Source organism: Cygnus atratus, chromosome 4, assembly GCF_013377495.2.
Source record: "Cygnus atratus isolate AKBS03 ecotype Queensland, Australia chromosome 4, CAtr_DNAZoo_HiC_assembly, whole genome shotgun sequence".
Lineage (NCBI taxonomy): Eukaryota > Metazoa > Chordata > Aves > Anseriformes > Anatidae > Cygnus > Cygnus atratus.
In genome coordinates this window covers 4388938-4415607 of record NC_066365.1, presented here as the reverse complement: position 1 = coordinate 4415607, position 26670 = coordinate 4388938, and the positions used below count along the sequence as shown (strand labels likewise).

General features: G+C 38.5%; 1 protein-coding gene across 1 annotated transcript in view; it reads right to left on the bottom strand.

The window, feature by feature from the left end:
* The window catches only part of COL25A1 (collagen type XXV alpha 1 chain), a 301264-nt gene that overhangs the window by 185828 nt on the left and 88766 nt on the right, over nucleotides 1–26670 (bottom strand). The window lies entirely within an intron of this gene.

The window sequence follows — 26670 nt, the reverse complement described above, 5'->3', positions numbered from 1 at the left end:
TGAAATTATAATTCAATAGTGATTCAATTTAAAGTACGATTTTAAAGAGACTAAACTGACATAGATTAAGCAGATGCAATGAATATGCTATGAATTCAATTTCAGAAGATGGATGAAGTATTCCTCTGGCAAGGAGAGATCTCTCAAACCAAGGATATTTATTCCAGTCCTTACATATATTTTTACTTGATCATTGAGGACTGTCATTCAACAACAGTCTTTAAATACAGGATTCACAGATTTATTGGATGTGTTGCTTCAGTATCTGAACACGTCACAGCACTGGGTTATGAGTGTTATATCTTCAAAACTAAGATAAGGAACAAATTGCCAGTTCCCAATTCTTTCCAACCAGCTTTATCACAGGGTACATTACAGAAAAGTGCCTCTAAGCTCGTCATGTCTGACCCACCCCCCCAAAAACAAACAAACAAACAAAAAAAAACATAACAAAAACTGTAAAGCATGCATTAGCAGAACTTTGTTCCACATTTCTTGGTCTTAATCTCCCATTGCCCTTTACTTCCTTGTGCTTTTCCCAAACATAATTCCACTAACCCATCTCTTCAGATGGAAAAGGTGGTTTAGTGATTACTGCAATTTCTTTTTATACTGTTTATCCACTGCAAAGTGAATGTAGTGAAAAAGTCTATGGCCCATACCAAACGAGATCATCTTTCATCTGGGTTCTGGAAATAATCAACCTGCTGCTGCCTAAAAAGCCAGAAGTTACATTACACAAATTATTGGACACTGCACAATTCAATGATTGTAGCAAAGCACAGAGCTTCGGACATGACTGCCATCAAGTAGCAATGTGCTATTTATTTTTTCCTTTTTAAACAAGGTGTTAATTTCTCAGAAATTTTCCATGGTCATGATGAAGAGAACCAAGTCAGCCGGCAAATCGATTTCTACCAGGCTCCAATACAGTTTGGCCTCAACAGTTATCTGTTGACACTTGCTGATCTAAGGACTTTGTCAGAGGAGATTGCTCCCCAGGTAAACATTTCAAAGGGCTAGGTAAAAGGAAAAATGCAGATGATGAAGCTCCTTCTTATTACAGCTCATTAAATTCTGGATTGGGTCTAGACAGCTTGGCAAGCAGTAGGATGAAGACAGAACAAAGAAAATATAAGACTCATCTTCTGCAAAACATGGATAATACTGCCTCTTCTCCCTTTTGTGGACCAGCACAGGATAGGGGCTGCAAAGACAAACCCTCCTACCTAGCCACCCTGTTCATCACTATCCTCTCTCTTCACAAGGAAAGACTAAGCATGATGGCGAAGGCTATCTTTCTTTTTTTTCTTTTTTTTTTCTTTTTTGGGGGGCAGGGATTGTTTTTTATATTTTTGTTTGGTTTTGTTTTTTATGGGTGGGGGGAAGGTATGACACTTATCTTGCACCAACAAAACCATGTTCAAGCTATCATCAAAACAAGAGAAGTTACACTGAATCCATATATCAGGCCAATTTAGTCAGTGCTAGAAACAAAATGAAGAATGAAGAGTTATGTATTCTCTCAAATAGGTCTTCACCTCAAGCTTTTAATTCAGTTCTTTTCCTGGTTGCTAAGTAGCTGCATGTTTAATATTTCTAACTAAAAATAAAAGGGCAGTAAAATCCACTGTTACCTATTAAAATCCACAAAGTAAGTTTATCAGAATAAAACATACTTAAGGTCACTTTAGGTTTTACCAGAAGAAAGAAAGGGATACAAATTCTTAGAACAGAGAACCTTTTTAATAAGAATTGTATACGATGACTATGAAATCTCTCCTAAGGTATGAGTGCTTGTTTTCTCAATTCTTTCAAAGGCTATGCATATGCAAAGCTGTTCAGCCCTCATGGTAACAGCTGAGCAAGAAATAGTTTACATAAAATAAAATATTGGAGGCAAAAAAAAATCTTTTGTAGTTCTATTTGATGGCATCCAGTTGTTGATTGCCTCATTCAGTTCACAGTATCCACTCTTACTCCCTTCCCAAATCACTTGCCTCAGCTGATTTTAGCATCAAATAAGAGTAGTTTTGTTGTTGTTTTAAATACTTGAAACTATCCAGCTCAGTTACCAGTAACTATGTTTTCATCAAGTTAGTAGGTGGATGTAATTGGGTGACTGTAGTACAGTCAGACTTGGCCTTTGTCCATGGATACCTTAAAACTTTCAGTTAATCAACCCCAAATCTTATCTTCCTGTAAGAAATGACTCCTCCTTCCTGCGAGAAATTGTTCCTTAAAGTCTGGAGCCCTATAACTGAAAAAAAGTTTTTGTTTTTATTTATTTATTTATTTTTATTAATGGAAATGGTAACCAACACAGTAAAGACAGAAATGTAAAAAATTTCCTTCTCCTTAAGTCCTGCAATGATTTCTACCTTTGCACACTGTTGTGGAGAATAGTCTTTTCTACAGTAAATCTTTGTATCGCAATGACTGGGGCAGAAGGCATATACAAAATGCTAGACAGCACTCCCCACAAATATCCTTTAGTCAGGCACTGCATTAGGGTAACCCAGCTAAAATGAATCAAAATTCTGGAGGTTACCACATGTAGTCAAGACATACACGACAGGAACTTCATCTCTAGACTGATGATTATATTACTCTACAAAATGCCCCCATTTCTTTCAGTAAAAGGATTTTACAAGTTTACCTACAAACAAAGAACTACTCAGCAAGACAGGAGAAATGAATGAGTAGACAAGATGACATTTGAGGTTCCATATTTTCTTAGCACTGGATGAACAGAGTAAAGAGACAAATTAAAGACAAAAAACAAATGTAATTGCAGTATTGGACAACTGAATAATCTCTTTTGTATGATGTACTTCCCTGAAGAGCTAAAGGTGGATAAAAGTTCTGCTAGCAGAACAGGAAGACAACTGCTTCTTTAACCCCCTGACGACAGAAGGAAATTGTTTTGTCACTATGGGGGGAGACTTGCCATGAATGTGAAAAACAGATCTCTCCACCTTGATACTATGCAGAGCTACAGTGCTGGGGTTTCAGTTATCACTATTTTTATTCTCCCTGGTGATACAGAGTTTTTTTTGTTTGTTTGTTTTATTACTTTATAAAAAAGAATCTACTTATTGAATTTTTTGAATTGTCCTTTACTGCCGGGGGAAAAAATGACAAAAAAACACTAAACATTATTTATCTGTTTTGTAATTTAACTGTTTAGACTTACACACACACACAAAATACAATTGCCAGTCTTTATTATTATTATTGCTTTATTTTATTTGTTTTGATGTTAAACATCTTTGGAAACCATTAATATTGCACAATGAAGATAATTATTTACTTTTGTGTCTGTTAGTTTTTTCTCAAGTGCATTTCCAAACCTCTACTTCTCAATAGCACATTCAGTGAAATCGGTCAACTGAGTGATTTCCAACTCAACAGTATGAATAAAGAGCCTATAATCTGTTTTTAAATAATTCAAGTCTAAAAAGCATTTCCAGTTCTAGCTGTTACAGCAATATTTACATTTTTACTGTTATACGTGCATAAGCTTTATGATAAAAAACCCCACCAAATTACATCTTGCATTTACTTACATTAGGTATTTATTACTTCTGTATTCTATATGCATCTGTATAGGCTTTTTTGGTTTGGGTTTTTATTTCCCCTCCACTAAGCCTGTTTCAAGATGAAGTAAGAGGGAGAATTAGAACAACTTCAGTGTTCACAAGAATGCCAATTACAGATGAATGCCCTGAAAGCTGTACTTATCCCAGAGGCCAGCAAAACACAGAAAGTGAAAAGATAACGAGTCCCTCAAGTTTCTTGCCCAGGCTGTGGCCTTTCTCTTGACATAAAAAAAAAAAAAAAAAAAAAAAAAAAAAAAAAGACTGTTTATGACAGCAAACACTATCACAGATCTCTGTTCCCTGGACTTTGGTCTTAAACCAACTGATTGATCCACACAAAACATGAAAGTATCAATGCATCATTCACATTGTCTTGTAATTTGATATGTCAGCTTTCTAAGTGGAAATACAGAATAAAAATATGGAAACAAAGTCTATTCCTTCATGCAAAGTTTGTAGTGTAAATTAGGGCAGGAAGGCTCTGCAGGAGGATCTGGATAGGCTGGAGCGATGGGCTGAGGCCAACTGTATGAAGTTCAACAAGGCCAAGTGCCGGGTCCTGCACCTGGGGCACAACAACCCCAAGCAGAGCTACAGGCTGGGAGATGAGTGGTTGGAAAGCTGCCTGGCAGAGAAGGACCTGGGAGTATTGGTTGATAGTCGGCTGAATATGAGCCAGCAGTGTGCTCAGGTGGCCAAGAAGGCCAACAGCATCCTGGCCTGTATAAGAAGCAGTGTGGCCAGCAGGTCTAGGGAAGTGATTGTCCCCCTGTACTCGGCTCTGGTGAGGCCGCACCTCGAGTACTGTGTTCAGTTTTGGGCCCCTCGCTACAGGAAGGACATGGACGTGCTCGAGCGAGTCCAGAGAAGGGCGACCAAGCTGGTGAGGGGTCTGGAGAACAAGTCTTACGAGGAGCGGCTGAGGGAGCTGGGCTTGTTCAGCCTGGAGAAGAGGAGGCTCAGGGGCGACCTTATCGCTCTCTACAGTTACCTTAAAGGAGGCTGTAGCGAGGTGGGGGTTGGTCTGTTCTCCCACGTGCCTGGTGACAGGACGAGGGGAAATGGGCGAAAGTTGTGACAGGGGAGTTTTAGGTTGGATGTTAGGAAGTACTTCTTTACCGAAAGGGTTATTAAGCATTGGAACGGGCTGCCCAGGGAGGTGGTGGAGTCACCATCCCTGGAGGTCTTTAAAAGACGTTTAGATGTAGAGCTTAGCGATATGGTTTAGTGGAGTACTTAGTGTTAGGTCGGAGGTTGGACTCGATGATCTTGAGGTCTCTTCCAACCTAGAAATCTGTGTCTGTGTCTGTGTGTCTGTGTCTGTCTGTTCTTGAGTATGTAAGCTCATCTGGATAGATGATACTGCCCATGTATTCCTATTTGGGGTACCTCAGGTTATACTTTCCTCAGAAGAAAAGTAAGATGTACTTCTTCCTATAGCAATGATGATTTCACATTTACATAAAGAGCTAAGGATAAAATCTTAAATAGCCTCTGATGGATGTGTCTATCTTGAGATGCATTATAAAACATTTTTCATTACCATACAAAGCAGTATTTTTGACTGGGTGTGTTTTGTCAGAAGTTGTGCATCAAGGGTAGTGAGTTTGAGCTGAGCCACAGTGGTCTTCAAGGTCTTATCTCCTGCATATGGTTTTCTATACATACTGCAATTCATCTGGATGCACAGAGCTGTAAGGAGGACCCACTTTAGTGCTAAAAGGAGTAATATAACTTTTTGCAGGAATAGTCTTTGGTTTTTGTTCTTGCATATATTCATTGGACACCAAGATTTTCATTATGTCATGTAGTAACACTTCTCAATGGATTCTGACATACAAATGATAACTGTCTCTTCTTAAAAGGTCCAAAACTGAAGAAATGTGGAATAAAATTATTACAGACAAGTGAATGTAAGAAAAGAAATGGTCAAGTAGAATAAGAATACTCATTGGGGGATAGTGGAAATGGGTAGAGAACGTGCTCATCAGTGGTGAAGAAGGAAGAGCCCGTAAGTTAGGAGTACAACTATTAATACATATTTGTATATGTGCCTAAAACGTACCTTGATGCCTACAAGAGGATCACCTGTGATATAAAAGTCTGCTTAGACTAATCAAGCAGTTTAGAAGCCTGAAGTTCAGAGAGCTTTTCTTGCTAGGCAAAATTAGAGTCCCAACAAGTGTGACTGGATATGTTACAGAATGTGGAATAAAACTTCCTGTGTTGTACAAGCATAGTAAGAGAATAACATTCTTTAGAAGCCACCGCTTAACTGCTCCATAATTAATTTAATTTCTCCATGCTGCCTCTGATAACCTGATAAAAATTTCACACCGCAGCAAGTACAGGAAGAAGCTATATGCTAAGGTATCTCCCTTCTAAAGAGCACTCAATATTAAATATTAGTATGCTTTCCTTGGTATTGTACAGGGTATATAGAAAGAAAGGAAACTATGACTCACATTTTCCACTCAGTTTATACAAAGGCTTCCATTAACATACCAAGAACTAAATGCCTGCAGCAAGGAGAGCATAACCTCTTCAACAGTAAATGTAAACTATATGTCCACGTACAGACACATCAAGAGGGTCTGATTACACCCAATGTAATTAGAAACTCAAATAGTTTGTGATATCTAAACCCAAGATGCCTATGGACTTAGGACCAAATTCTAACCTTGGAAGGATACTCAGAGCTCACATGGATTTCCATGTTTCACGGAAGCACTTCAGTATGGCAGATTTGATAGTGGTTTTAATACTTCAGTAGCATTTGACTCTAGCACATCATAATGAAAATGTAATACCTATTAAACCATACTGCAGAGCCCCAGACTTTCACAAATTCAAATCTATGCCAGCTAATACAAGGTTCATCTAACAGCTGATCCTCCGATTAATGAATAAATGGGTGGTTATCCATTGCTGTCCATTTATGAAGAAATACTTCCCGTCTTTCATAAAGCAATGATTTCTCAATGTTTCTCAATTACCATCACGTCTTAAAAGCACCTCTCACAAACACTACTGTGTACCACATGATTCTGTAAATGTTGTTTGTCACCCTCCCTACTAGTACTTCTGCAGATAGTGGAGAATATTGAAACGTAACCCTCTATTCAAATGAAGACGTGCTGGCATAATGCTAATTAAGATTAGTGGTCCTTCACTTTCCAGCTTCAGTGTTAGACTTATCAAAGAATAATCAAAACTACCTCAGAAACAAAGATAGTAACAACCACAGTTGTTACTCAAAGCTCTGCATAATCTTTCTGACTTGGCCAGTTGCAGGATGAAAGGGCAATCAGGCAGCCATGATGCGGCCCTGCCTACCTTGCATGCAGTAGTGCAACTTGTCAGAGCATGGTAGCACTGCGGCTCCATTTATCTAAAGAAACATGCAATACCATTAAGTGTAACATTCAAGGGTAGTGAGGCATTACTGAGAGATCTTGATGAATTAGAGGGCTGGGCAATCATGAACAATCTGAAGTTTAACAGGAACAAGTGCCGGATTCTGCACCTGGGATGTGGCAACCCTGGCCATACATACAGACTGGTGGACAGGAGGCTGGAGAGCAGCCCCACAGAAAAGGGATCTGGGATTCTGGTTGACAGCAAGCTGAACATGAGCCAGCAGTGTGCCCTGGCAGCCAAGAGAGCCAGCTGTACCCTGGGGTGCTTCAGGCCCAGCGCTGCCAGCCAGGTGAGGGGTGGGATTGTCCCACTCTGCTCTGAACTGTGCGGCCTCACCTCAAGCACTGTGTGAGGTTTTGGGTGCCACAGTAACAGAAGGGCATAAATCTATTAGAGAGTGTCAAAGGAGGGCAACTAAGGTGGTTGAAGAATCTGGAAAGGAAGATGTGTGAGGAACAGCGGAAGTTACTTGGTTTGTTCAGCCCAGAGCAGAGCAAGCTCAGGGGAGGCCTCATGGCGGCCTGCAGCGCCCTCACGAGGGGAGCGGAGGGGCAGGCGCTGAGCTCTGCTCCCTGGGGACAGCGACAGGACCCGAGGGAACGGCATGAAGCTGGGACAGGGGAGGGTCAGGGTCCCCTGAAAAGGGTCTTCACTGAGAAGGTGGTCAGGCACTGTAAGAGGCTCCCCAGGGCAGTGGTCAGGGCACTGAGCCCAACAGAGTTCAAGAAGTGTTTGGACAATGCTCTTAGAATTCTTGGTGGTCCTGTGTGGAGCCAGGAGTTGGACTTGATGATCCTTGTGGGTCCCTTCCAGCTTGGGATATTCTTCGATTCTATGATTCTAAGTGGACGCAACAGGAAACCTCAACTACAGCTGCCTAGAACAGGTTCAGTGCATTTGCCCCCTTTGGATAGGAGCAGAACAGCATCTGTGATCTAGGTAGGGGATTAATCCCATGGCATTACACCATTTAACTCCCTGATTTCTTGGGAGTGACGTGAAAAAGTCCTAAGTAATTCCACAGAGACTAAAATTCTCGAGTATGACCCATATGTGCATACACTATGTGCTCCAATGTCCCTTGAGTGAAGCAAAGTATTTTACATTCATTAAGAATACATGAACAGAACTTTCACACTGAAGCATGCAGACTTTGGCTTGTGCCAACTGCCAATTATATCTGAGTAAATTTTTCCAAATATTCTTACTCAATGTTACGATATTTCTTTGACTCTACAGACTTTACTATCTAAAAATAATAGTAAAAACAACACTCAGGAGCAGCGTGTTAAAAGTTGGCAGTAACATATCAGAGCACAAAGGAAAAGAGAGCAATATCATACTCCTGGTTCACTTATTTGTATTGAAAACTTAGAATAATTTTAAAAAAATCATTTAAACTACTCCTATTATTTTGACATACAGTAGTCCAAAGACATCAGCCTTTGGTTCCACATTAAAAAAGTCCCATGCATTTTGTCTGTGGAGTAAAAAGCTATCCATATTACAGGCATGACTGCCATAAAGAAAAGGTCCTCATCAGCCAAGCCACCCATACCAAAAGCTAGCATAGTTAGGCAACAATTCTTATTCTTTCCATATTTTCCATTTCATAATGTCCCTTTCCTACTAGAAAATAAAAGACATGCATGTAAGAGATTATTGTTTACCATTTGCACTTGCACAATAGGGTATTTTTCAAGTGTTTCATATATACTTGTTTACTGTGGAGCAGAAGGAGATAATTTTCTTCAGAACAGCAGTAGTTTTCAAGATTTACTGCAAATTCTGAGGTTGAGATGGTTCATAAAGGACCCCTATACTTGCTTACATTCCTGATGCAGTTCATGTAATAAACTGTTAAAACTATAGCAAAACGTTAAGCAATGCTTATGCAAATCTGTCATATTAGTCTCTCCACTACTACTACTCAGAACAAATAGTTCAATGATTACAGTTCAGACTATATTTAGGATAAAGTAAGCAAAAGGCATCCTGTTGAGAACAAGATAGAATGGAAAAAAAAGATGACCATATTTTCCAAGAAGAACTTAAATGCAGTTGTTGATAGAAATAGCTTTTTTTTTTTTTCCATAAGGTATATCCATGGGTTTGTAAATTTAAATTTCCCTTGCTTACTCCTAGGCAGTGAGAAGGAAGAGAAACTAGACAACTATCCATTAGGGGGAAAGACTTTGATGTGACTACATGACTAATGAACACAGCAATGAAAATCTATTTCTGTAAACTTTGTAATCTATCTAGCATGCACCTTATCCTCAATGGACGGGAGCACAATGCTCTCAGGATGTAAAACTATAATGAAAACCTCTGTCAGGAGAAAAATGGTACAGAGCTGAGGATTAGAAGAGTTGTTCTTACCCAGTGTATGTCTTACTGGCCGTGTCTATGCTTTCACATAAAACTCCATACTGCTAGGGAAAAGGTGATTTGCAGGACTTTTAAAATTATTTTTAAAGCATGTTTTATTCAGACACATTACTTAGAAGTTGTACACTAGCTAGACACAGTTTCATTACAACACTGAGCTTAGTTTCCCAAATAGAGGCATTTTATTTATTTTGCTTTCCTGTTTCTTCAAACTTAGCTGTGTTTGAAAGATAAGATAATCTCTTTCACTCTCTACGTCATAACTTGGGGCAGGTCGGTGCTTGGGTGCTGCGGATGGGCCGTCTTTGGCCATCTTAGTATTTTACTTCAAACAGACTAAGTCAGCACACCCCAGAAGCGTAAGACACCACATCATCTCGAGGAAAGACAGCACATCTCCGAAAACAGTAATTTACGTGAAAATAAAGCTATCCCAACTGCTTCAGCCACTATTTACATCTCTGAACACACATTCTCTCCTCACTGTTATCACTTCAAGGGAACAAGCCTCAAATGATAGAAGCTGGCATCTTAATAAAGGAAAACAGTCATGCCCTCCCACTGCGAGAGATTAACTCCTCCAGACGTAAGCTGCACATATTTAAATCCAAATCCTCCTGGTCTAGCAAAATTAAACCTGAAGTTACTATAGCTCCAAACCCACATATAACTAATATACATTCTTTCGACAGACTAAGAAATAATATCTCCAGATTCACCTAGCCCTTCTCCAGCCACATGCAGTTTGGTCTAGTCCAAAACATGCTTCTAAAGGCAACTGTCCCTCAACTTCTAAAGCCAGGAGGGAAGTGGTAGCCTGGTCCCAGGTACAGGAACCCCAGCTCCTCACCATACTGCTTACAGGTGGTCCTGTGACACCCCCAGCAGCACTGGGGCATCTCAGCCACTTCATAATAGGCCATTCACAGCACCTATGTATATGGTATACTTCGAGCTAGTCAACACCAAAAACAGTTCTGTTTCATCAAAATGACATAGTTTTACTTGTTACAACATCTCACTGTATTCCCTGAGAAAGGATTAAAGGTATCAGTAAAGAGTCACTTGAAAAGGCAGTCACCTTATAGTTAAGAAACTCACTTTTACGTGCAAAAGATTTAGTCCACTGACAAATAACAACACAAAAAAGAGAATAATGGCTTTCACCCGAATTAACATGATGCATTAGATCACTGCTTTTGTCCAAAATTTGTCAATACTCAGTGCTGATATTTCTCTGCCACCAGCTAGCTATGTAACCAAAAACCTATCATTCATTCCAGTTGTTCAGTGAAAACTAGGGAAATACCATTCCAACACAAATGAAATCCTTTAATAAAGATAAGAGAATGAACCAGGTGGAAAAGAAGGTGAACTCTGCTGGCCCTAGAGAGTCCCATACCTCAACCCTGCATAGTGATCAAACTTACACAAATCAATAAATGTAGCTCTACCTTTCTCAATTTCACATTCTAACAGATTCATACTGGACAATGATGTGGCCTAATAATGTGAATCTACTGTAATTGTTAAACTTTCTCCTCCAACAAATTAAAAGCACGCAATTTTCACATACATACTCAACCATTGCTTTATGCATATGCTTTGCTAATATCTATCTCCTTTTAAGCCCAGGCCACTGTAGGTTAGTATAAACAGGAATGTAAATCTTCAAATGATAAGTTATGCTGATACATGACATTCAATACACAGCTGACTAACCACTGTGTTTGCATCAATGTCACTGCCACCTCTGTCCACACAGAGAATATCAAATACTATATAATGACAGTTCTATGACAATAATAGTTCAACAAAAGTCTGCCTGTGGGATGTACCAGGTTTCACAGAGCTATTATAATATCAGAACGCTACTGGCTATAAAAAGTAGTATTTTTTGCAGGAGCGTGCTCTGAGTGTGTGTTTGTGCATGCGCACACGTAAATGGTTGAATGTGTACGTGTGTAGAGATGTTTATCTTCTCACTCCACATCAATATTAAGCCTTCAGTGAGATCAATTTTAAATAATCATTGAATATTCACTGAACATTTTAAAATAGATTTTAAAGTACATTATATTGAATAAATGCCAGGAGAAACTTCTTGTTCTTGAATTACAGCACAGGTTGGATCTTTAAAAGAGCCTAAGGGTCTGAAGTACATACAGGAGCTAGCTCTAAGTAAACTGATAGCAGGTGTAGGGCTCAATATAGCCCTGTTGGCATGGAGCTCTGCACTTCCCAGCAGAGTAAATTAGAACGTGTGGAGCTCCATACTGAAGTGGCTGAACTGCCTTTGCCATCGACTATAATGAGCTTGGATAAAAAGCTGAACACAAACTTTGTGCAAACTGAATCACAATGCTAATGCTTCAGAATATCCAGCAGCAAGCATCTGGAAACTTCTGCTGCTATTGTTGAACTTCATGCAGAATTGCTCCCTCAGTGACTACAAAGATCTTTCAACTAGAAATGAGAATTTTTCACTGTGTGGATAGGCCTATATTCAGTTTACCTTAAATATTACAAAGTGCTTCAGCTATCTCCCAAGCCTGATCAGGAGAAAGGTTCCTCTTGGACCCTATTTCCATAGATGACAAACAGGACTTCACCTTCTTTCCAGCACTCTGGGGTTAACCTCATCACTTCGTTGGTATTTACTCAGCAGGGAGTACCTCAGCAGCTACAACATGGTTTTAGCACCCAATAACCAAGTAAAATAAAAATGCATCAAATCAACAACTGTGCACAGCCAAATTCGTCCTCAGAAAGATCTGGACCACTGTCAAATGCTAAGTCACATCTTCAGGCACTAAGCAGGAGGGCCAGAGTTACAACAGGGGAACCAAGTCATAGTTACAATTTTGAAGAGGCCTCCAAGGCTGTGGTTGCTAACCAAGCAAAGAGGAACATCTGCAGATGCTGCAGTTGAGGCAACTCTGCCTCATATATAGTGAGGTAATGCTTATACTTCATAGAACATTAGTTAGATCATTACCGGAGTTAAGTGGTCAGTACTAGTATCAATTTTAAAATATGAACGCGACAAGTTGGAAATGGTTCAGAGAACAGCTAAATAGTATTATTCTGGGCTTGGAAACCTGCCTTAGAGAGAAAAGCTTAAGCGCTTAATCTATTTATTTTATCAAAGAGAAGGTTAAGATGTGACCTGATTATGGTTCATAAGTAGCTACACATGAACAGACTCCTTAGATTTGACAGTCATTTACTCTAGCAGAGAAACGCATGGCTAGATCCAAGAGCTGGGAACAGAGTGAAGGCATGAATTTTTAAATGAGAAGAATAACCATTAAGATGATCTATAAATGGGTAAGACATGCAATTTTTTTGTATGATCTCAATATATATATTTACTAGATGAAATTACATGGCCTGTTATTAGAAGAAAAGAACTGTCCTTACCCCCTCAAGACATACAGAGCCTTCACATTACGGTGACATTTTTACTTCAGGCTGCAAATCAATCAAAACAAGTGCTTGGCAATTAGACACCAGTAAGGAGCTGTCAAAGAAAGAAGGCAGCTACATTATCTCATCTATATTCTAAAATCAATTTCACTTTGAAGCACAAACACAGAGATGGGGATATGCATATACACATGTCCTGGTTTTGGCTGGGATAGAGTTAAGTTTCATCATAGTAGCTGGTATGGTGCTGTGGTTCAGATTTAGGATGAGAATAACGCTGATAACACACTGATATTTAGTTGTTGTTGAGCAGTGCTAACAGGGCCAAGAGCTTTTCTGTTTCTCATGCTGCCCTGCCAGTGAGCATGCAGGAGATGCACAAGCAGCTGGGAGGGGACACAGCCAGGGCACCTGGCCCAGGCTGACCAAAGGGATGTCCCGTACCACTCAGCTTGTGCTGAACAATAAAACTGGGGGAAGTTGGCTGGGGGGGCTGCCACGGCTCGAGGACTGGCTGGGTATCGGTCAAGAGGTGGTGAGCAACTGTGTTGTGCATCACTTGCTTTTTTTTTTCCCCCCTTCTTTCCTTCTTATTAAACTGTCTTTACCTCAAACAATGAGTTCTCGCACTTTTCCCTTTTTTGTTCTTCTCCCTCAGTCCACTGGGAGGGAGTGAGCAAATGGGTATGCAGTGCTTCACTGCCTGTGGGTTAAACCACAACCACCTGTACACATACACATACATACACAAACTTCAACTGCATTTGCTTCCAGTCTCTATATACTTTTACAATAAATTTGCTCACTATGAAACTCCCTGGACTAAAGAGCAACATAACGGAATTATATGAAAGATATGAATAATAAGATACCTAAACATTTAAAGCCCTGACACCTTTTCATTCATTTCACTTATCAATATCAATTTAACACAATGATCACATAGATACATACAATACCAAACTGAGTTGGGCCCTTCAAAAACAACCAAAGAACCATCAATATTGTTTGGTATTTACTCCTTAGCTAATTAATGGTTGATAAGAACAATACAATGAGCAGAAGGAATTTGGTGTTCAACAAGCATTGAATAATGTCAGTGACACACAGGTCAGAAGAAGCTGATAAGAATTTACACGTTGAAAACACAGGGAGGCATTCTACACCTGTGACATCTTTTTGTCTATACAGGTGAGCATGCCTTTTATTAAATCCTTTCTTGGGTTATATCATGCCTACTTCTGGAAGAAAGTCCCACTTTCTTTGCTCCTGCATCTCCTGGAAGCATAGCCCTGTTTTTATCTATGTGTTATGGCTGTCCTTGTTGCCAGACACCTCTTGAAAACATGGATGAGCCAGTGACAGTATGCTCCCAATACAACTTACTGCTCTTGCAGAAGTTCTCTCTGCTGGTCTCCTGTTTTCTATTGGCATATAATAATTGTCCCCACTCATCCCCCCAAAGTTATAGGGGAAGTAGTTTAATGCAATTTTCCTGTTACATGATGAAAATATTCTTTTTTCCTCCTCCCATCTACCAAACTAGATGGCCAAGCCAAACGACCTTTTTAGGGCTTATGATCTTCTCATTTTATTTTTTTAAACTTTACCACCAGTAGTGAAGCATTGATTTGTTAGAATTTTGTTAGTATATCTTCCCATACAATATGTATACTTAGTCTGTTACAACTATAAGAGAAAGATGGACTAAACTTTGGACAACTGATTTTTCCAAAATGTATGGTTGTATTCAACTGTTCTTACTAGATATGCAACCTCAATGAAGAGGGATGACAAGAAGAAAAGTTTATTCTCAGTAACACAACAAACTAGAAAAAAAAAGACAATAAAATGCAATATCAAATAAAATGTAAAATTAATAAAAAGAAATAATACAATGATATACGTAAAACAAAATAAAAATAAATGCCAAAGTTACATTAAAAAAATCAATAAGAAATAATAACATGGACGCAATCTTTGCACAAGCATATCTTCGTCAGCAGTTAAGGCAGACACTTGAGTAGCAGAGACAGGCTCCTATTTTCCCTTCCTGCTGATCCTATGGGGGGAATGGTAACTCCAAGGAAAGGGAGAAATTGGGGAGCCCAAAATGGTAATTTTAATTAATGTTTCCATATATGCCACAGACATCCCTTGTTATCATCCAGGGAGACATCATCTCTATGAAACCACAAGTGAGATGGAAGTTTCCTCGTGATGGAAGATTTAGCATTGACTTCACAACAATATAATTTCAAGTTGGTCTAAAATCCCTTAAATGCCTGTTCTTTTACTTTCAGCTGTGCAGGGCAGTAAGAGAGATACAGAAGGGAGTGAGAAGTGGACAGTAAGGACTGAAGCTGTCTGAAGCACAATCCGTGCTGAAGCAATGTGGTTCATAGCCATTGCTCGTCCCTCTGGCCTCGTTCACCCTAAAGAAGGAATTGTTTCATTGTGCTCCCTCTTTTATATGATTGCAGCTCCCCTGCTGTTCTCATCTAGCTGTTTACCAGCTTGTGACTACATGAGCACTAGTTAGAAGAGAAGCCACAAAGCGTGTACAGCTCTGTTGTGCTTTCCTTTGCGCCTTCTCTGCCTGCCAGAAGGTGATGCAGCACATTGCAGTTCAGACACCTATAGTTTGTAAAGGGTGATACAGCATCATTAAAGGTGTATTAAAACCAGCCTCCCAGCTCCGAAGTTGTGGTGTGCCTCGCTCAATAAATTAGAAGTGACAGGTCTTTCACTTCAACAGGCCCATCTTCTGAGACAGCGTGCCATTGCTTCATTGCCTCTGTAAAATTCAGTTTAACTTTATGTTTGTGCTATAGCAGCTTTTGGAGTTGTGCTAGGATTACTTACAGTATGATTAACCACCTTCATTTTATAATCATCACAGAATAAAGATAAATAAATGAAGTGTACTGACTTATGCTATGAACCTCTCAGACAGCATCACAGTAACAGGTGACAATTTGCATACTGCATTTTGCATTCAGGTCTCAGGTTAATGTGAAAGAAGCATGAAATCATCTCTGGGGATAATAATAATCCTACTGCCTCACCTTTGTTTCAGTTCAGAGACATTAAATATTCCATCTTTCTCATACATTAGTTCTGGGCAGAAACTGAGAACTGAAGTTATATGCGATATAAGTGACTATTAAATACAGAGTTTAAAATGTCATTTTTCTGTCATTACTTTCTGTTTTAACACAAAGACATTATGATTGTGTTTTGGGTTGAAAGGAAATTACGATGGGAAACAAACATCACAATCAAGTCTAAAACTAATTATACTGTATTTTTGGAGTGCCAAAGCTAGAGAGTTATTTTGTATTACTCTTCAGATAATACCAGTAGCATGATCTTCCCCTGCATTTGGCACCATGGCTTATGTTCTACTACAATGTTTTATTACTGACAGACATCCAGTCCTAAAAAGATGGTACCTGAAATGGAGATGCAACATTTCTCTTAAGCTCCAATGCTTAATCTCATTTCGAAGACACAGGATTACTAAGAAATTTATCATCTTTTTGATAAGCTAAATATTTTTCCTTAACAATAGCCGAAGATATCTGAGAAGAAGAAAAGATGTTTCAATGTGTTTGATTGTATGGTGCTTCACACAGCATCCAACTAAAATGCCTAAAACAGTTACACTTAGAAAGCATCATTCAACAAATAAACAGAAAAACATGCTATATGGTGGCTAATATAACAATTAAAAAAAAATAAAATCTAGAAATACCATATCACCAAGAAGATGATGCAATAGCATCTCAAATGGAAGAATTTAGTAATGTTTTCATTCTCTGACCTTTAATAGTGTCATTCAGGTTAGCCATGACTGCCCTCCACTAGCAGAACACATTTATACTCAACGTTGCAGTAAGATTTGGCAGAGAAAACTGCCAAGATCAATTAACTGTCAGCTACCCACAGACTGTTTATCTAGGTCTCTTCTGAATGTTGAAGCAAGGTCTACTTAAACTGGCCTTTACTTTTTTCAATATTCATCTTAAACTTTGTAAGATTGTACCAGGAGTCTTCTAAGAAAGATACAATATCTACGTTATTTGTATCCTCTACATTCTGGAAGCTAAAAAAAAAAAAAAAAAAAAAAGAAAACCACAGCACTACAATGGTCTGTTTGTGAAGGGCCACACTGCCGGGACACTGCTGTCGTTTTTAGCTTTAGTGCTCAATGATCTATGACACACCCTGCTTATCTGCATCTATCAAGGGCCAAAAGGGGAAAATAAGATAGCCTGTACTGACCTCCAAATGCTCATAACGCTTTGCAGCTTTACACTGTGACTGAATCTCATGCTCCAGGGCTTCAGCCAGATGTTGGAAAGGTCAGGAACAAATGCTCTTCTGCGGTTCACTGTATTCAGGCAGGCCTTCCCATGGAGCATCAGAGACTGCCACAGGTTCAAAGCCGATATGAGATGAAGCAACCCTGTGTTCAAAAACTGGAATCCGCCATTGGGATACCTGACTGGTGTGTGGCCAGTTCACACGCTGAAGACATAAGCAATGACCAGACCATTCAAATATAAAAAGACTTCCCCTGTGTTAGGAAACAAACCAAAGACCCTTGCTTATCTTATTTCCACCCTCCAGTACAGAATATAGGCTTCCCCTGGGGTTACTAGGGTATATTTCATATAACCCAGTCTATTACTGACAGTCTTTCTTGCTCGCTGCTTATGGCATACAGTCTCTCGAGGAATAAAATTATTTCATTGTTGTCTCTGGGTAAATCGTGTTGCTTGTGATATGCAGGAGTTCAGCACACGTTATCTAGAGGTCCCTCCTTGGTTTACTATGCAACTTTGACATGAGCTACCGTACTTTTATGGGGTCAATTCCAAAGACTATTTTTCGTTACCATTGTAGAAAGTCAAGTACTTTACTGCTACAATCTGTTGATGTTTCCTTTACTAGCTCCATGTATGTGTACACATGGATCCGTATCTGTATACACACTTATATACAATTGTATGCTCACACACATTAGCATACAATTATAACAAAACAGCATGCACAACAGCAATTTGTTTTTATTTTATATTTTTTTAATTTTTAATGAATTGATTTTTTTGTTCCTGGACCAGCTTAACCCCAAGGAAAAACATGAACTAAATTGCCAGTGGGTTTGCTCTCAAACAGCTCTCTGTGCTGGACAGGAGGCTAAGACTATGACTCATCCACTGGTCATCCACTCGTACCGAAGCAATAATAGACAGTCTGAGAACAGCATCCAGCAGCATTGCTAGAGTTCAGGAACTGTGTTCCTACTGCATGCCTCTGTTTAAAGAGGTTTAAAAAAATGGCATTAAGCGCACTTGCTTTAGGCCAAATTTTGGGTTGAATGGAACTAATTCAGAAGGAAACATGCTGAACAAATTAACTCTCTTCCACTATTTTGCTTAACCATTTTAATTAATGTGAACATCGAAAAGTGAAAAGTCAACTAGTGAGGGTTGCTTATTCTGAGCCTGCAGCTTAAAGGGAAAGGTCAATTACAGAAACATAAGGAAGTTAAGAAACAAGCAAAATACATGCACGCGTGAAACAGCTCTTACTAGCTTAAAAATATTAATTTTAATTTGTCCATTCAAAGCATTGCAATGTATTTTTTTGCTTTTATATTTTGAATGAAACCCAGTAACTGATTTTTCTACACTGTTTTTTTGCTCAGGACTAAATCCAGAAGTTTTTATTCTGTGTGCAGTCTGCTCTACAGAATAAAAAAATAGACAAGATTGCTAAGACAGATCTTTCAAAGACAAAGAAAAGGAATGAGTCATTTGCACAAAGAAAGTACAAAAGAGGGAGAACAACAGGTCACAGAACACAATCCCAGATCATTGTCTGTAAAAGCATAAATTGTTTTTTCCCTGTTTGCACTCTAATTATCCAAAAAAACTATTATTAGTAGCATGCTTAAAAAAAAAAAATCACATTGTATTCCTCTGAGAATGCTGAGTTTCTATGTCTTTGTTATATTCACACTTCTTTATTGTATTTATGAATATCTCTATATAACACCAAACAGTTAAAGTTTCAGGCTGTGAACTACAAGATAAAATTAATGAGTTAACAGCACTTTAAATATACAAATATCCAGGATCAGATCCTTCTCAATTATATCACTTTTAGTTGACAATAAGACTTTTCATTAAGAAATTGTGAAGGCAATACACAATTAATGAAAACTACATTCGATGTATATATTTACCTTCAGAGTTATTCTGAGATTAACGCTAACATGAAGTCCTCATATTATCACATACAACACTGTCCATTCTTTATTACATCTTGAGAAATAAATTTAAAGTCACTTTGCTAAATATTACATAACAAGAAAATCCTTTTAGCCCTTGTTTGCAATCTACACTTAGACATCTTAAAATCACAAAAGCCATCCAGAGAGAGATTTAAAAATCATTACCTTAGAATACTTGTTTAATAGAAAGTGATGGCTTAAATGCTACAATATGTTCCTTGAATATCTTCACATTAAATGGTAATTAAACAAAAAGCTGCCTGGCCCTCTTCAAGGGCAAGTCCCACAAAGCTCCTCATTATCGTAATTTCCAATTTGGAAGCCAAACTAAATAACAAGAAGTAATTTGCCAATTAGAACTTCCTGGTCTTTTTCCCTTTATTCCTTAAACACCATTCAGGGGCTGAACCAGTCAAACACTTTTAGCTTCAAAACTGCAAGTGAAAGAATTTAATTTGTTTCTCTCAATGGTGAACCTGTCAAGAGGCAGCAGTGATGCATACCATGTCCCAACACAACAGTTGCCCTTAAATACAAACTTTTCCATGTAATACCTACAATTTCTTTTTCTAATTTCCTTCGTTTTGCTCCCCATAAAATACACACATACACACACGCTTTTCCAAACTTTGAGACTTCTCATCAATGATTTCTGACATGTGGAAACGTCCAGGGACAAAACTTGTCTTTTGTGCTTGAGAAGCTTTTAGAAAGCAAGAGGCACGTAACGATAAAGCCAACACAAAAGAGTGCTCAGAAGAAACAAGGTCCCATTCAGCCAGTGAAAAACACTGAGCCCAGATCATTCCAGATGGATTTTCAGCTTCAAAAACAAGACCACTTTTGAATTCTGTTATGTGCCTTCTTGAGAATTCAAATCCTGACCAAAAAGAATGAAATTAGTTTACTTTTCAAAAGCTAATTTGAAATGCACACATGCAAGGTGGAGCAGAGGTGTACAGATGAATGGCACAGTAAGCAGTGATGCTCAGGTGCAGGACTAGGAGCTAGAGTACACTATTATTCTGTCACATTGGTTTTCAGCACTTTGCAAGCCTTTCAAATTAGAATTTGTTTGTTTCTTGGGTGTTTTTTTGTTTTGTTTTGTTTTTCCTAACCAAAATGGTCAGTGAGCTCATGTGTCTTAATCTTGAAAGAGGCAGAAGAATGAGTGGAAATGGGAAATACTTTAAAAAAATCTTAGGCTAGAAAATCAATCACATAATGCTAGCTCAAGTCATGACGGCAGGTATGGAGAGGAACTAATTAAGATCAAGCACCATGCTAACAAGAACACAGTCCTTGCGGTAGGTAAGCAAGCTTTTCCATAGTACACTGCCATGCCTTTCTGTTACGCTGCACAGCACCACCCAGAAAAACACCTGACTTTGGGAAACATTTAACAGATACTATTAATCTTCAGGGCACTTTGTATCTCAGGATGTAGATGCTGCACAACTGAAAGTTAGGAAACCCATTTTAATCCCCATCTATCACCATTTCAACTTGCAGTCAGTAGCGGGAAATCAAAAGCTGGGCAAAATTCAGAGGTAGTAAGAAGCAGTATATAACATGACACAAACTACTCAATTTTCCCAGGGCGGCAATAGACACCATATGACTGCCAATTTTAATATATAATTCAGTGTTTTCCTAAAGGAAGAATTAGTCTGGGAATTCCAGATGTCTGTTTATACATCAGTTCATGCTAGTAGACCATAATGAACCATACGATCATGACAAATTAAACCTATGCTTTTTAAATGCACTGAAAGTACACTTCAGAATAAAATGAGCCTAAATTCATGGACTGTTTGTAAAGCAATTAGAGACAATCAAAGAGAGGCATTTTGTTAGGTAACTGAAAATACTGTATTGCTATGAAAGGCTGGCATACTTGCAAATAGATTTGTATGAAGATAACAGAAATATTAAAAAATAATAGGCAATCTAGAGCAAGTTTGTCTTTGCACATCTTTCATAAGCCTATGGTAAAAAATTCTAACCACGAAAAAATAGTAATAGTATTGTCTCTATACTTGTGCCCTCTTAATAAAAATCAGTGGGATTATTTGCTTAAGAAAGTTATTTGGCCTTTTCCTTTTATTTGTTTACAGAAGGCTTTATGTTCACTTTTCAGATCAGTAGCTTGATCTAAAGAGAGTTTGATGTTTCCCACAACAATCTTCTGTATGAGAAGAATGAAAAGAAGGATATAATAGCCAGCAAATTAAACAGTCTTCTGAGGACTCAGGGCTCAGAGGTCAGAACATCACTTTGCTACGATATATCCAAGAAGAAAAGGTGTGTTATTTTGAACACAATCAAAAATTTAGAACTTCATAAAGCTGTGACTTTTAACATAATCCTGATCCCTTAATGCTCTTCTGCAATTGTCATGTCTATTACATTGACTATTTAAACTCATTTTCTCTTAACTGTTTCTAGCTAAAGTCTCCCACTAAAGGGAAAAAGTTCATAAACAAAAAACACAGCGATATGCTTACCTCATAATATTGTGTGAATAACATGGGATAGACTGTTCAGATCAAGTCTCTTTTTCAACTTTCTGATGCTGTCTCTGCAGCTATTTTGTGGCACAGGTGGAAGGCAAGATTCGAGAAGGGCTGCAACCCAGAGGGATCAAACGTAATCCAGTTTATACCATGCAGCCTGAGTAGCTGAACTGGGTTTAATGTAGATAGTAACAGATAGCATTTCTTGTTAAAAATGATGTTGAAAAAATATAGTAGGACATATGTAGATGACATGCTTTCTGCTTAAAATGGTGAATGTTGAAGCTTAAAATGTGAACATAAGGGACCCATACAACCTGAATACACAGCAGTGATTGTGACTTACATGGATTTATCCAAGGTAGATTTAACTCAGAGAGCATGGCAGTACTGATTGCTCAGACTGGGCAGAACAGAACACCTCCACAGGAAGAAATAATGTTTGGGCAATGAACCTTCACCTGTCTCACTGTCTTTGAGTCAATGACTAAATTTGATTCAGCTAATGCACCTGAACAAAGTACATCCTTCCTGTGCTGAAGTAAGAGCAGACTGCTGTTTTGAGAAGCTTTCCCAGTCCACCCAAATTGCAAAAGACAAGGGAAAGAAGTGAGAGAGAATGAACATATTTATATATTGTTAAAACATAACATCAGCAAGCTATGGCACCTTCTTTGACTTTGTAAGTCTACCTTAATAGTCCTAGGTAGGCCTTGATCATTTCAACATTAGTCTTCTCCAGCATGGGGACCTGCTGTTTCCTAGCCACATGTGGCTTGTCCAACTGAACAGGCTTTCTATTTTTTAAACACTGAGCTTAAAGTTCAGCATTTTCACTGCACACTCCAGTCAAAACATTCTTTCCCCCCACTAACTCTTGCAGTGTATAGCATATGGATATCAAACTACTGCTTAGTGACCATACCTACACATAACTTTTAGCTATTATAAATCTGAAATAGAGGTATAGTGAGCCACTAGATAAAGGTTTGTAATAAAAGCATTGCCACTCCATTTAGTTATAACTATATCTCTCTATATAGATATATACCTATACATAATTTGCAATCTCCTGAGTTCTGGTGGGAAAGATGAAATATAGTCTCTGGTCATCTTGAAATAGAGCTTAATATGAAGGTGTGAAACACAAAGGTTCATTCATAGACCATCAAGATAATAACTAAATATTTCAAGATCAATCTTACTGTGATTAGTCTGAAAATTGGCTTACCCCAGTGTGGTTCTTAAAATTAAAAATTATTAGGCTTCTTGAGTTTCAAAAGTCTTTGGCAGCTCTCCTCAACTCAGTTAATCAAGTAATACCTCCTAAGGGGTTTCCTGAAATGCCTAAAAATCCCATTTTCATAGTACTCAAAGAATTATGACCCAATCTTTATACGTGGGATAATAGCCACAAGTGATAAAAACTATGAAACTGTACTTTGTTTGGGGAAAAGATAAATATACGTACTTGAAAAAACATCTTTGCAACTTTCTAGTTTATTTTAAACAGTATGCATGAGAAATAATTTAGCTCAAAAAAAAAAAAAGAGAATGAGCAGGGGAAATGGAATAAAACTAAAAAAAAAATACTTTTGTAAATCTATGCTAAACTTCCCCACTAGTGAACTTGGCAGTATGCTGAAGTCATGAAAAAATACATAAATGATTATATTAATATTCACTAGAAACAATATACCATTATACAGTATATATTACTTCCATGGATCTCAAAGCAATAATATATGATTAATTTTATATATATATATATATATATATATATAATAATAATAAATAATATAATAATAAATGATGGTGATATCCCAGTTCCATGCAACAGGCATTACTACATTGACTTTCAGGGTAGGTAAAATCAAGCCGATGCTGTTTCCTTCCTAGAAGGATGGGACTGATTTTCCAAAACCAAGTGTTTTTTGAGTGGCATACAGAGGGCAGTGGGCAAAGCCCCTTGAACCAGATTACTAGAGTTGGAAATGCCAAAGCAGGAGCTTGGTACCAGCTGTTTTCTAAGCCATGCACTGTTCCACTACTTCTACCAGGCATTATTAGGCTTACTTCTAAATGACTTCACAGTCACATAAACCAGCATCATTCAACATACTTTGTCATTTTCCTATCAGACAGCTGTGGATTAATGAGGTAGCACCCAAAACTGTTAGTAGCAACTTAGTTATTAACTAATTCAGTTTTTGAATGGAACTTGGCCACACAGTGAAATCTCACTAAACTGCAGAAACACAGGGGACATTTTAGCTTCCATTCCTACTATACCATTTCATACGATCAACCATGCCAGGCAGGAGATTTGCAGGTACCTGAGGCCCAAGTGAAGACTCCTCTACAGCTGCAGAAGTGTGATGAGGCACACTCATGGCACGTTTTTTCCTACTCATGCCTACAGTTCATTTGGCTGAATCTCTTTGGGTTGCCTGTATATGCTTATGTTCATTTCTGGGGACAGTACGTACCAAGGAAACTCATGAGTGGAACTAGGAGAAACAAGGCTGTGACAAACTAGCCTTTCATGATTATTTGGCATTCCTGGTAAGTGTTACTTCTGCCATGAGTGTCATGGGAAGAACTGCTTACAAACAGGACTTCTCTGTCACACTAGTTCAGCCTTATAGTTTTTACCCAGAAATATATAGCCAACTGTAACATTTCATTGTATCAATTAAAAACATTCTCCAGAGAGCTTGGATTATGGTGGATAAACACTAAAAATATATAGCGATTACGCCCAGTGATGGTCACCCTTTGCTGTCCCTGAGACTCTGCCAGATGATTTGGTGGTCCTCAAGAACACCTGCTAGCCTCACAAAAACCACCACCCTAATTGGCAGCCTGAGCAGGGAGGCCGGTGACCAGCTGGCCTGAGGGACGAACTTCCCTCAGAGTCCTGGCCAGAGGAATCCTGCAACGCGGCTGGGGCGGACTGGCAGGAGCTGCCTGCGTTCTACCTGTTCTGCTAATCAGCATTCTTATTCAGTAAAAGCAATTAACCAAAGATGTAAACCCAGCTCTGTTCAAGGAATTGCACAAGCACAAAGTAGATGGCTATTGACTTCCGTACGCTTCAGCATACATGCTCAAGTCCTATTATAGCTCTTTTTTTCCTCCATTTTCAGTAAAGCCAAAGATATGCTGTAGGAACAGATGGAGGGAGATGTTCTCAGTTGGCACTCACCTTAGTTACATTCACACCTGCCCAGATAAACCAGAGCTTGTTAAATCCCACTGCCTGTGCCCTTCTGCAAAAGCTTTAGCTAGAACTGTTAGCTAGAAGTTTCTAATGCTGCAGGCAGCTCCTATCTCTTCATCAATTCACTTGTTGCTATTGCAGTTCAGCTCCCTCTTCTTTAACACAAAGGCAATTATGTATTCAATGAGATGGGATCTTTGGGAGGTTTGTTTTAGGAGCTATGAAAAGCAAAAGACAAATTTCTGTCACTACTACAGGCATTCTAATGCCAGGTATTGCCAGGTACAACAGTGGAGCACCTACAAACTCTGGACCAAATTCTGCTGGTAGTTAATACTATGTTTGCAGAGCAGAGTGAACTTAGTAGTAAGTCATATTCAGCCCACATTTTTAAAGCAATTATGTTATTCAGCATTTAATTACAAAATATTTTATAAGGTATTTTCTTCCACACACGATGCTTCCTCCCACTTAGCATTGAGAGATAACAGTCCATGCTTTGAAGCATGTTTGTTAACATATAAAATATTCACTATGAAGCATAGTTACCATGTATGTAAATGTGGTTGCATAATTACTTAATTTAAAGAAGTAATTTTAATAATGAACTTAAGGGAAAATTCATAAGTCTCACTGTTTGTTTTGGTAATATCGTAGACATCATGTTCCACTGGGATAAAAGTTAAATTAATAGAGACTCCTTGAACTTCAGACTTCACATTATACAATTAAAAGCTGAACAAAGAATCCCACTAGCCCTAGTAATACATGAATTAATAATTGTAGCAAATATATGACAGCAGATCAAACACCATTTTGAAATAACTGATATCCCACCAATCTTACTATTAAAATATTGAAGCAACTAATTTTGAACTCCATAATATAATAAATCATTTAACTTTCAAATTAAATATTTCCACGTCTTGCTTTACTTCTGTTACTGATACTAGGAAGTAACACAGTCATTAGAGTCAGAAACATTTAATCACAATAAAGAAACTAAGGTAAATGACTGCTTCAAAACTGAACACTAAAAAGAGTCGTTTGCAATTTCTATTCTGCCTGACATTTTGTAATGCCTTTACCGCGTACAAATTCACTCATCTAGATATTTATCAAGTATTTTTCTCTGCAAAATCTGTATGTACTTATAATGATGGTGCCTTAGCATTTATGCTCTATGAAAAAATGAAAGGTCACCCTGAAAAACACAGTTTCCATCAAGAAAATGTTGGAAGCAGAAGTGTTTCCATTTGAAGCAATATTCAGCATGCTTCATTAGAGTCTGAAAACCGACTCCTGCCACTACTGGAGAGCAGGCTGAGAATAGGCTTGAAATAACCCTTCAGAAGCTAGGTGACGGTACCACTGGATGTGACACTCTGCAGGATCCAGACCTTTGCTTCTACGAGCATGCAGCCCACCTCAGTGACCCAATGGATGGCAGCAATGTGGGAGGGCAGGATGCTAAGCTGGCTGCTCACCCTCCTGGCACCATCCTTTGGTGCAAACATTCAGCCCAAGCAGCCAGAGTCTCCAACACCCCAAGCAACTGTCCATAAGAGGAGCTCCTGTGGCTGCCGGTCTCACCCATGAGTCTTATCTAGCTCCTAATGTTAAAGATTGAATGCACAAAGACTACTGGATGCAGAATGTATTTCTATTACCCACAAAAATGGAAAAATTCAAGCACTAGAATGATTTAGAAAAGATCTGGAAACAAACAAACAAAAAAAAGTTCTGGCAATAAATAGTTGGTGAACCATCCAGTCTGAGAAAGAC